This window comes from Thermobia domestica, chromosome 9 (genome assembly GCF_964235325.1).
Source record: "Thermobia domestica chromosome 9, izTheDome1.hap1.1, whole genome shotgun sequence".
Classification (NCBI taxonomy): Eukaryota; Metazoa; Arthropoda; class Insecta; order Zygentoma; family Lepismatidae; genus Thermobia; species Thermobia domestica.
The window spans coordinates 279,623,789-279,636,120 of record NC_137462.1 but is presented as its reverse complement, the minus strand read 5'-3'; positions in this window follow the sequence as shown (position 1 = coordinate 279,636,120).

Below are 12,332 nucleotides of genomic sequence, written 5' to 3'. Positions count from 1 at the left end.
GTAATGCCCGACACGTTATGTGATGGCATTCCAAACTCTGATCGTTTATTTTATTCAGTATTATGATTTTGTTTTTATTCATTCAATTAATTATTCAATATGTTGTCGTTAATTTTATTTTGTATCTCAACGGAAAGTATATGTTGGCTAAATGGTACAAATTCTGCGCCTCTAAATTTCTTCGTGAAAAGAAAAGGAAGTCATCTTAAAAAGTAAACAAACAAATGGTTACTAAGTATATAAAAAAAAGTTAAACAAATGGAAGTTGAATGGTATTCTTAAGAGTTAATTATCAGAAATATGGAAGTTAAAAGTATGCAGTGTTAATTAGTGGACCCACTCCGGGTTCTCACACGCAATTTCCGATGACCATCTTTATGTATTAAAACTGTTGAAGCATAATCAAAATTTCTAGTGGAAACAATGTTATCTGCTCTTGTAATATCTGATGGCTGTTTACAACATTTAGGATCTGGACTGTGGATGCCACACAAAGTTATGAATATTTTACTAGGATATGGGATATATGTAAGTCTAATATTAATAATCATGTTGGAGAAATTAAAATCCGGAGAATGATTTGGATTACAAGGTTTATTGAAATGTGGAACTAGGCGTATTCCAAGTATGTTATACATGTGAAGAATACAGAAACGTCGAGAAATTGAATTAAAGAAGAAGTAAGAAAAATAAATGCACATTTATTATTGATAGAATAGTACAAAGTATATTTCATTTTAGTAAAGATAAAATATTTAATTAAATACAAATATAAAGAAGTAAAGTTATAAAAGTTCGAAATACGCCTAAGAAACTAAAAGATGCAAAATAGTACTGTTTATCCACATATTTCCTATTGCAATTAGGAATCATTCTCAAGGATAGTCAACACACACAAAAAGTTAAGTATGGAATACCTTCAGATAATAAACTATATTTGAAACTCCAATTATTAATAATACTAACATATACCTAGAGATACTTGCTTAAAACATCAAAGAATATATCAAGTTGAATTAGACCGTCGTCCAATTACATTATATTTTGGATGGATCATTGGAAAACAGCTACATCCTGAAGGAGAAGGAAATAAGATTAATATGTAAAAGCAGATAATGTGTTTCTTGATAAAATATGTGCATGTTAGTTTATATATGTATTATGTATGTATATGTTTTGTGCTGTTTTGTAGTAATAACTTGAATTGTGAACTTTTTGTTGGTCATTGTATCTAGGCATATTCTGATTATTCCTTGTTCGATTGCTTGGGTACAGACTCTCCCCATTCCGTATCTGGAAGCGTTTGTTTGTGTTTTCTTTCTTGGGATATCATCCTAAGCTGGCGACTCGGGCCGTTCACGTCGACTTCGTGAGTGCTTCACGTAGTGTGACGTGTTCTATTCTTTTCCGTTGCGTGTTATATATACTTACCTCACTCTTCGTCTTCTGCTGCTTTGAAGGAAGTCCGTTCTGTAATGATAATAGAAGATGCATCTAAAGAAGATCATGTGACTACAACGCAGTGGTGGTGACGAATGAGAGGAGCGTGTCAACATAGTATGTAACACAAATTTCGCCTTTGTATATCAGTTATTAAAGTGTTTATACAAAAACGTTCTTTACTTTCCGAATGACCCTCGTACATTATAACTTTATAGGCCCGAACCTCATCTCTGTTGAAAATTCGATCGAGATCGGGCGGGTGGTTCAGGAGTTCTTAAGTTTTATATCTCTCTCCCCTCCTCTCCCCCTCCACTAAGTTCTACCGTCAAAGGGATATGATAGAAACTACCCCAGGACCGAACCTCGTATATGTTGATAATTTGATTAAAATTGGTCGGATGGTTTAACCCTTTGGGGATCTTACGGTACATATTGTACCATACGCGTTTTTCATGGTACATTGCGTTATTTCTCTTCTATTTGAGCTTTTTCGTCCGGTTTTTTTTGTTTTTCAAGTCCAGAGACATTTTAGAAGACATTACGTATGGTTTCAGACCGTCCTGCGTCCAGACATGGGAGGTGATGACGTCATAAGTCAAAAATGTATTTTCTCATTGCTAAGCCTATGTTCAATATTTTTGGCGGGCTTATTTTTCTACGTAGAAGATTGAAATTTTGCACAAACATTCAGTCCACCGAGTAGTATTTATCAGATTTTTTGTTCCGATGTCAGTGCTAAAACAGGGGGGGAACCAGAGAGGAAAAGGGATAAAAAAAATGGATTTTTTAACCCCCAAAATCCCGTATTTCGTCATTTTCCCACCTCATATACATGATAGGACCACGTGAGTCATACCGTCTGCTAGGCCGTTCCATTCTGAAGAGAATGACGGTCGAATTATTATTCTAGGGTAATTAGGGACGTCTCAGGAATTTTTTGAAAAATATACTTCTATATAGGGAAATATGGGGCATTGTCGGTATATATATTTTTGGCGGGCTTATTTTTGAACGTAGAAGATTGAAATTTTTCACATACATTCAGTCCACCGAGTACTATTTACCAGATTTTTTGTTCCGATGTCAGTGCTAAAACAGGGGGGGGGGAACCAGAGGGGCAAAGGGGTAAAAATAGGGATTTTTACCCCAAAAATCCCGTATTTCGTCATTTTCCCGCCAAAAAACATGATAGGACCACGTGAGTCATACCGTCTGCTAGGCCGTTCCATTCTGAAGAGAATGACGGTCGAATTATTATTCTAGGGTAATTAGGGACGTCTCAGGGATTTTTGGAAAAATATACTTCTATATAGGGAAATATGGGGCATTGTCGGTATATATATTTTTGGCGGGCTTATTTTTGAACGTAGAAGATTAAAATTTTGCACAAGCATTCAGTCCACCGAGTAGTATTTACCAGAAGTTTTTTTCCGATTTCTGCGTAAAAACAGGGGGGTCCAGAGGGGCAAAAGTTGAAAAAAGGGAAATTTTGCCCCAAAAACTCCCTTTTTTCAGGAATTTCCCGCCTTAGATACATGATGGAGACATGTGAATGGTACCACCTGAAAGGCAGTTCTATTCAGAAGATAATATGGGCGACACATGACCCTAGGGTAATTAGGGATGTCTCAGAATTTTCCCCCCTGAGATCATAGTGTTTTATGGTGATTTGGGGCATTGTGGGAATTTTTGATAAAAATTCTCCCGTCCTTACTATTCAAGATAGAAACTTGAAATTTGGCACACACATTCAGTATACCAAGTACTATTTATCAGATTTCTTTTTAGATGGCTACGTTGACACAGGGGGGTCCAGGGGGGGCCAAAGTTCGAGAAAAAAATTTCCCTCCGAAATTTTCACTTTGACATTTTTCTTCCCCGCTTCTGGTATATGGTATGAGCATGCAAGTGGCACCATTTGGAAGCCAGCTCTATTCTGAAGAGAATGAGGTATGAACCATGATCCTAGGATAAATAGTGACGATGCAGTAGCTGCTTGACTGAAAGTCTCAAAAATAGCCCAAAAAGCCAAAATCTCCAAAGGGTTAAACGTGATGAAGTCACAAAGACAATCACTTTTACTTTTACTTTTATTTATTTATTTTACATGTATGTCTCCCTCTCCTACAATGTGCCGTCAAAGTAAAATGACGAAAACATCGCAGGTCCGAACCTTATCTATGTTGAAAATTTGATTGAGTTCGGTCGGGTGGTTCTAGAGTTATTAAGTTTTATTCATTTTCATACATCTCCCCTCCTCCTCTCCCCCTCCCTTAAGTTCTACCATCAAAATGAAATAACAAAAAACTTTCCAGGTTCAAACTTCATCTATGTTGAAAATTTCACCGACATCGATCGGGTGGTTCAAGAGTTATTAATTCAAGAACAGAGTCATTTTTATTTTTATATTTATTGATTTTTGTATATCTCCCCCCCCCTCCTCCTCTCTTACATTGTTCCGTCAAAATGATAGCAAAATCCATCCCAGGCACGAACGTCATCTATGTTGAAAATTTGATCGAGATTGGTGGTTTGGTTCAAGAGTTATTAAGTTTTATTTATTTTTTGTAATTCCCCTCCTCCCCCTCTCCTAAGTTCTACGGTAAAACTGAATAGCTAAAAATACTCTCAGGCCAGAACTTCATCTACTTCAAAAATTTGATCAAGATCGGTCAGGTGGTTCAAGAGATTAAGTCACAAACATAGTCACTTTCAATTTTAGAATATAGATTAGTAAAAACGTATAGCTGCAAAATATGTTTGGGCTACAAGCAATTCAAATCCGCTACATTTGGACCACAACCTCGCTATTTTTTAAACTTCAGATCTGGCAAAACTGCATGAAGCGCGTACGTTAGCCATTCGACTTCTCACGATACTGTTTTATTATTATTATTATTATTATTATTATTATTATTATTATTATTATTATTATTATTATTATTATTATTATTGCTATTACGGGTAATAATGATTCTTATATAATGTTGAACCCACGACCTTCAGAAAAAACATGATGTAATGTGATTGTGCCCTAACAGCTTTTATCGAGCGCATTTTCTGGTTGTAGTGTTAACTTCCCCTTCCCCTTGATTCCATTAATTCTTTAATCCATCCATTGCTGAAAAGAAAGTGTAAAAGGACAACGCCCTTGCTGCTGTCATTTGGGATTTAACGCTAGCTTCCTGCTGCAACCCCCTCCCCCTCCCTAAGCAATCAACCACCGCAGCTATTGTCGGCGTGAATAGAGATTCACTTTGGAAACGGCTTCCGGGTTCGAATGAGGTTTATCTTTCGCACAGCTCTTAAGCTCATCCCTGGATACCTTCATTCACTTCAACATGATAAATTCGCTCTTAGTTTCAGGAGTTCGTGAAAGGAAAGAAAGATCTGAAAACAGGGAGGAGGGGAGGTTACTGGTTGTGCAAATTCAATGGAAAGAAATGCAGAGGGCTTGTTAAACACTTTCAGGGACATGGGTTTAGAAGTAAATGCAGAGAAAGCTAAATACATGGAAGTTCTTCGGGATTGTAATACTGCAAATTATGAATGCATTCAAATATCAAATCATACTTTCGACAAAGTGGATACTTTCCAATATCTAGGATCAATATTAACAGACCAAAACCATAATCAGGAAAGTTAAATCGACTAAAACCAAGGAACTCGTGTTATTTGGTTCAAATTTTTTTGTCGTAGCGAATTCTGTCGAGGAATTTAAAGCTTAAAATATATAAAACGATAATCATGCCTGCTGTTCTGTATGGTTGCGAAACATGGTTGCTTACTCTGAGGGAAGAACGCAGACTGAAAGTATTTGAGACTGAAATCCTGAGACCAATATTTGGACCCAAGAGGAAAATAATTGGGGAATGGCAGAAACTTCATATCGAGGAAGTAAATAATTTATATCGTTTACCGAACATTGTTAGGGTCATTAAGTCTAGGAGGCTCAGGTGGGCACGTCATGTAGCCAGGATGGAAAAAAGTATTAACGCTTCAAAATCTCAATTGGAAGACCAACCGGGAAACGACCATTACTAAGACCTAGGCGCAGATGGAAGGTCAACATTAAGATGTATCTCGCAGAAATAGGAATACAAAGTAGAAACTGGACCCAGTAAGCTTTTTGTGAACAACACATTGAACTTCCGGGTTCCATAGGAAATAGAGTTTAAGTGTGTGTGAGAGAATATGTGCATATATGTATATATTAAGTAAAGATATCCTGAACTCGATATACAGGGTGTTAATGAACTATACCGACAAACTATAAGAGGTGATTCCTTACGTTAAAATAAGAGAAAAAGTTCATATGGACATGTGGGGAAAAGTACATAGTTTCATACCTAGGGTTGTCCAAAATTACGAAAAAGCCAAATTTCAAGAGATCCTATTTCAAATTCGAGAGACAGTGGATGGTGGTCCTTATCAGCATGAAGGAAGTCACGAATACGCAATCCAAAAATACATATTTCATTAATGTTCAATTGGTGTACAGAGTATGCCCTGCAGGATGAAAATCCCAGACATGTCATCAACCGAATTATGAGATATGCTCTGATTTTATGATTGGTCCAAAGTAGACAAATGATCAACCTTGATAGCAGTGAACACGGAATCATTTGGCACAGTGTCGGAAGTGTTAAGAATCGACAGCAGCACGGTCTCTTGTAATCGAGAAAACAAACTCGTGCTGTGATGTTTTCTTTCACACTTATAAGTGAAGAAAACGTGTATACCATGACAAAATACACCGCATTACACGTTATTCTGCACACACACACACACACACACACACACACACACACACACACACACACACACACAACATGGAATTGGTGGTTCCTAACACTTCCGACTTCCCTCCGAAGCATTGGATGTGCAATGTTATCAAGGCTTACCCCCTGCCTACTTTGGACTCTCCTTGAAATCAGGGTATATCTGAAAACTCTATTGAGAGCATATCTGAGAATTACACCCTGTAGGGAATACCCTGTACACTTATTGAAAATTGTTGAAATATGCATTTTTGGATTGTGTATTCATGGCTTCCTTTACGTTGATAAGGACCACCATCCACAGTTTCTGGAATTCGAAATAGGGTCTGTTGAAATTTAGCCTTTTCGCGATTTTGGACAGCCCTAGCTCTGAATCTATGTACTTTTCGCCATGGGTCCATATGAACTTTTTCTCTTATTTTCATGTGAGGAATCATCTCTTACAGTTTGTCGGTATAGTTAATTAACACTCTGTATATTCCATGTAAATGCTCCACATTTCATCGTATTCTATCTCTGAGACATTTCTGGTAACTTTATGCATGTTGCCCTCTTATATCATCTGCATGGTATTGAGTTTAAGTTTAGCTTTTCAACAGCGGGACTACGTGAAACGTGGACCTACAATTTAACATGATATTGAAAATACATCTACTGTCCCCGGAAATCGAATCCTGCTTTTCCACATCATACGAATGAAGTAATGAATGTAAATAGAATGCAGAAATTTCATCAGTATAGTTTCAATGTCTGTAGAATCTCTAAGAAAAATGCAGAATTCAATTTTTCCATTCGTGAAGCTACCATTTAATTCAGAGATTTACCGTCGCATTTTAAGTCAATCCAAGAAATGCACCTTACACTGATGTTACTGTCACAGAATCGATAACATAAATAAACTTTTTCATGTTTGCTACTATTATTTATTATAATATATTTTAAAAGTCAATTCCGTAATTATTAACTGTCTCCACGAGAAACTGTGGAAAATATCAGTGAAGCAGGCCGGTAGCCAGCCCAAAAATATAGGGGGGCGGTAGAAGTTAGATCCAACCATATTATAGTTCATTTGCAAGCCTACCGTGATAGTTTTAGGGAAACCAGCAAAAATTTAATGGGGCCCGCCCCCCAGACCACCCTTGGGTACGGGCCTGCGGTGAAGGTGTATAATTTCTGTGAATTTCTGTAATATGATACCCGACAGACATACAGATCTAAGATTCTAATTTAAACTCTGCACTACTAACTTGTTTCGATGCTAAAGATTGACGTTGGACCCAAATAAATTACGAAATTCATGTTCATGGACTCAACACCGTAAATAATCTTATACACACTATACTACAAACACTGTACAGAAAATGTACTAACATTATTTTTAGCAGGGAAAGTTGCAGTACATTTGTTGAATATTATGATGTTAATAACTTATATCACTTTGTGCGAATATGTTTAACTATTATGGTTGTGGGAAGTTTAAGGTTACGTAAGGGACAAAGTTCAGGTTGTGTCGTCTCTAAAAAAAATGGTTTTAAAAGAAGACAATAACCATGAGTTAACTTAATTTAAGGATAGGATTGTAGTCGTTACGTGAAGATAATGTTTTATATAAAGAAGTGAGTTTGGACGATCAAATAGAGTAGTGGTTCCCAACCTTTTTCAACTGACGGCTTACTTTACTAAACGTCAACGTCACTGTGACATATTTATTTGATTTTTTTTTTAAATTAACAATAATATAAATTATAACAAGTGAATTTTGTTTAACAGTGAGAAACTACGGTAAACTTCATTACCATGCGAATTCAATACTGAAACTTCTAACACTACATCTATAATAGGGATGGCCAGAACCGGTTCCTGATGGAACCGGTTTTCGGGTCTGAACGGATCCGGTTCTAGAAGATCCGATTCCGGAACCGGTTTTTCGGATCCAGGTCCGGAACCGGTTCTAAAAACCGGATCTCCGAGAACCGGTTCCGCCGGAACCGGAACTTTCTGGTCATCCCTAATCTATAACCACTGTTTGCAATTGAGGAATAAGATCAAAGGTACCGTAGAACAAGTGAGTTTCATTTCACAGTGTCAAACTACGGTAGACTTCCAAATTATGGGAATTTAATACTCAAACTTCAAGTAGTACATCTAGAACTACTGGTTGCAATAGAGCAGTGGTTCTCAATCGAATGTGTCGCGGCAACTGGTGTGTCACATACTTTCCTAAAGTGTGCCCCGACATTTTAGAATTTAAAAATAATGAAGAATTTAATAATAATTAGATAAAATCGAGATAGATTGTACCAGTCAACATCTCCAGCACTTGCAATTAACACATTTGTATATAAAATGAAATTGATTCTTGTAAAGGGTATAGTATACCACAATAATGGAACGGGTAGTATAGTGGGATTAGAGTTATAGTGTGTTGCCTGTTACATGGAGACCATTACCCAAGTGATCCATGACATTTCATTCAGATGTGACAGATAGTAAAATACAAGGGATTGAATAAAAATAATAAGAAAAAAATGCATAATGTAACTAATTAATATTCAGAATAAAAGAAACAATTACACATAAGTCAAATGCACAAATATATTACGGTACTAAAAAAAGAAGCATACAATAACTACAAAAACATGTAAATTGCTAATAAATAATTTTGACTTGTCATATTATACCATACTTTAGTTATACTTTCTTTCTGAGTTTATACTTAATGTCCTGACGACAGCTACTCAGAGACTTCATGTCGAAGCTCTGAACGGAACGAAGTGAATCCGAAATGGTGGATTCCGAATGAATGATTCCAAAAGAATGTATCCTTGGTTTATAAAATCTGTCTTTTTATACTCGTAAATGTTCTTGTTTGTTACAACTAGTTGGCACTATATTTTTGAATCTTAGACCAGTCAAAAAATAGTTTCCTAATAAATATTGTTATGTATACAAATATAAAGGTTATTTTTGTTTTTCCGTTCAGTTTTGGAAAATCCGTGTATTTGTCCACCAGAACATCACCAGATATTGTGTTTTTAACTTTTCTTGCAAATAATTGTGAGATCACCGATGCACCTATCGAGGTCAGCTAGGTGTTACGCTATGGCTTGTTATGGGAAAGTTTATTTTCCAGTTCACACAACCTTGGCCTCAGGTTATTCTTATTTTTGGATGCTTTGAATATTCGCACTGAATAATATTATTTTAATTGTTCATTTTGTTCTATGTAAATAAAAAAACTTTATGCACTATTAAGTGATAATTCACTTATTATATGATACAATAATACTCAGTGATATATAGAGTCATTACAAAAACTAATTGCTTTCACTATTATAATATATTATTATTATTATTATTATTATTATTATTATTATTATTATTATTATTATTATTATTATTATTATTATTATTATTATTATTATTATTTATAGTAAAAATATCAAGTAAGTGATCGCGATGTCCTGAACTTTCAGGTGTAAAGTGTATCGTCACTTGAAAATGGTTGAGAACCATTGCAATAGAGTAATAAGATTAAATCAACACAAAGGACCTGAATTAACATCAGAAAACAATTACTCGCTGTCTCTTACTGCTTTTGATCTATCGCCATAAATGTTCAAACCGAAAATCATTAATTTGAACCACTTCCACTTTGAATAGAAGGTTAATAGAGAAGATAAAACCTATTCTTGGGGCGCTGAATCGATTAAAGAAAAAACGAATGTTGACATCTCTTATCATTTTTCCTCTATGGAAATTAGTATTGAATCAGAAGTAATAGTAATTTTGAACCACTTCTGGTTTCGGTAGAGAAATAGAGAGTTAACGGAAGAGATGAAATATATTCTTGGGACACTGAATGGATTACAAAGAAACACTTCTCGATATATTTTACCGTTTTTTCCCTGATACCTGACGACAGATAGACTGACGGACAAAGTCACTCTATCAGGCTTCCGATACTTTATGCCTAGCATAGTTTGTAAGTTCAATAGTGTAAGACTATAAGAAACTTGACGTATAGTGTGTCTCGGTCTTGTTCCTTTAATTGTATATCTCAGTATTGAATTCAGACTTTTATACAAGGGGGGGGGGGGGGACAATAAAAATTTAAGGGGGCTCTGTTAAAGATTGCAATAGGGCAGCAGGAATCTGTCGCAAGAAAACTCTCGACTTGTTATTGTCTGCTCGGTTGCAATAACCCACATTTTTCCATTCTCCCCTAACTAACTTTGTAAAGCGTTTTTGTGCGTCTGTATCTAATTTCCAAGTTTTTATTTAACTTCGAGTTTATACGAGAACGCGGTTTGTTAATTAGAACAATTAGGTTCGGCTAAAGAAGAAACTAATTTTCTTTTTTTTTTTTTAAAAAAAAAAAAGTATTTGCTTTTAAGACTATTTCCGAAAAAATTAAACAGAAAAAAACAAATATTTCTAAGCATGTATATTTATTCCAGGGGTGGTCGCTTAAATATTCTAGAGGGGCTCAGCCCCCTCTTAAACATCCCTGAATTCAACACTGGTATATCTGCACTATTAGACTATCCGCACTGGGATCTTCAGTATTTTGATGACGCAGTTAAAACCTGCGGCTTTTGTTGAAGATGGTCCCAGCGCGAATGGAAATATATATTTAAGGAACAAGACTGCAGCACAATATAAGTAACTTTTTCTGTGAATGTGTACCATATAGCTTCAATCAGTAGATATGCAAGGCTATAAATTTCTCTGAAGTAGGCCTAGTGATTCAATCAGTGGCGAATATAGCCCCGGGACCAGAGGCCCCCCCCCCCCCAGTTTTGTAATTGACAAAAATAATTTTAGCTATTATATAAATATTTGTCACAGTTTATTGTAAACTCATGACATACGTATCATAGTCTGGGTCCTGGCTGCACCCCTATTTTTACCTTTGGATCCGCCATTGGATTCAATGTAGTGCTCAGCATTGTTGCTGTCGCTGAAATCGTTGATTGGTACATTCTGTATCAAAATAGATTTAACTAATTATTAAACGCTTCATGATTTTTGAATTGTAACATTTTCCTACAAACCCTATAAGCAGTGGCGGCGATTGGACGTTAAAAGTGAGGGGGCAAGACATGATCTGAATATTTGTATATCAATGTTAATACACAAATTTCCCTGGTTGAAACTATATACATTAACAGGCCATTTCAGAAAAGTGGGGGGTAACTGCCCCCCTTTCCCCCCCTAATCGCCGCCCATGCCTATAAGACTGCACATACCGGTTGGGTACCATTGGGAATAGAGTATTATTTCTGTTTTACTCGTACAAACATATGTAGCTGGCTATGGAACTTTCTAATAATAGAAATTACATAACGAAGCGTTTTACATTCGTTTTCTTCCGTGATATCTCAAAATATACCCATTGCGTTTATTATTTATACAAACGTCAGAACACATTGTGAATGACGAAGTTCTCATTTCATAAGAATATTTTGTTTGGCCTCGATGCAATGATCCTTAGAAGTGCAGTATTGCATTCTGGTGATTTAATAGATGTCTGCGGTTTACCACACATTCCGGCTGCAACACTGGAAGATTATTACATGACGTGGCAATGACTAGTTACGGAATACTGTTCAGGGATAGCAATAGGAAGAAAATACACAGAAAATACGCAATATACACGAAACAGAAGTCGTTTCTGAAGACACACACACATACATATACAGTATGGCGCTAAATTCGTTGTACAAAAGCAGAGGAGTGATTCCTGAGAGTAAAACAAACAAATAAATTCCAATAAACATAGATAGAAAATCCCATCGTTTACGTGTTATAAGCTGCCAAAAACAGGAGAAAATGAATTTTAAAGGTTCATAGCTCCAAAACTATAGGACCTACCGTAGTCGGGTCAAGACTTCACTTAGAAACTAGTATGTGCCCTATGCAAAAATGCGTGTTTCAAAATCCTGAGGTGCTTCCACAACAATTTTTCTAGAGGGAGTTTGACTACGGGCTTATGATATAAAGTACTCTCCAACTATCTCCATAAAAATTGTTGCGTGAGTACCTTAGGATTCTAAAACATGTATTTTTGGATAGAGCACATACTAGTTCCTCTGTGAAGTCTTG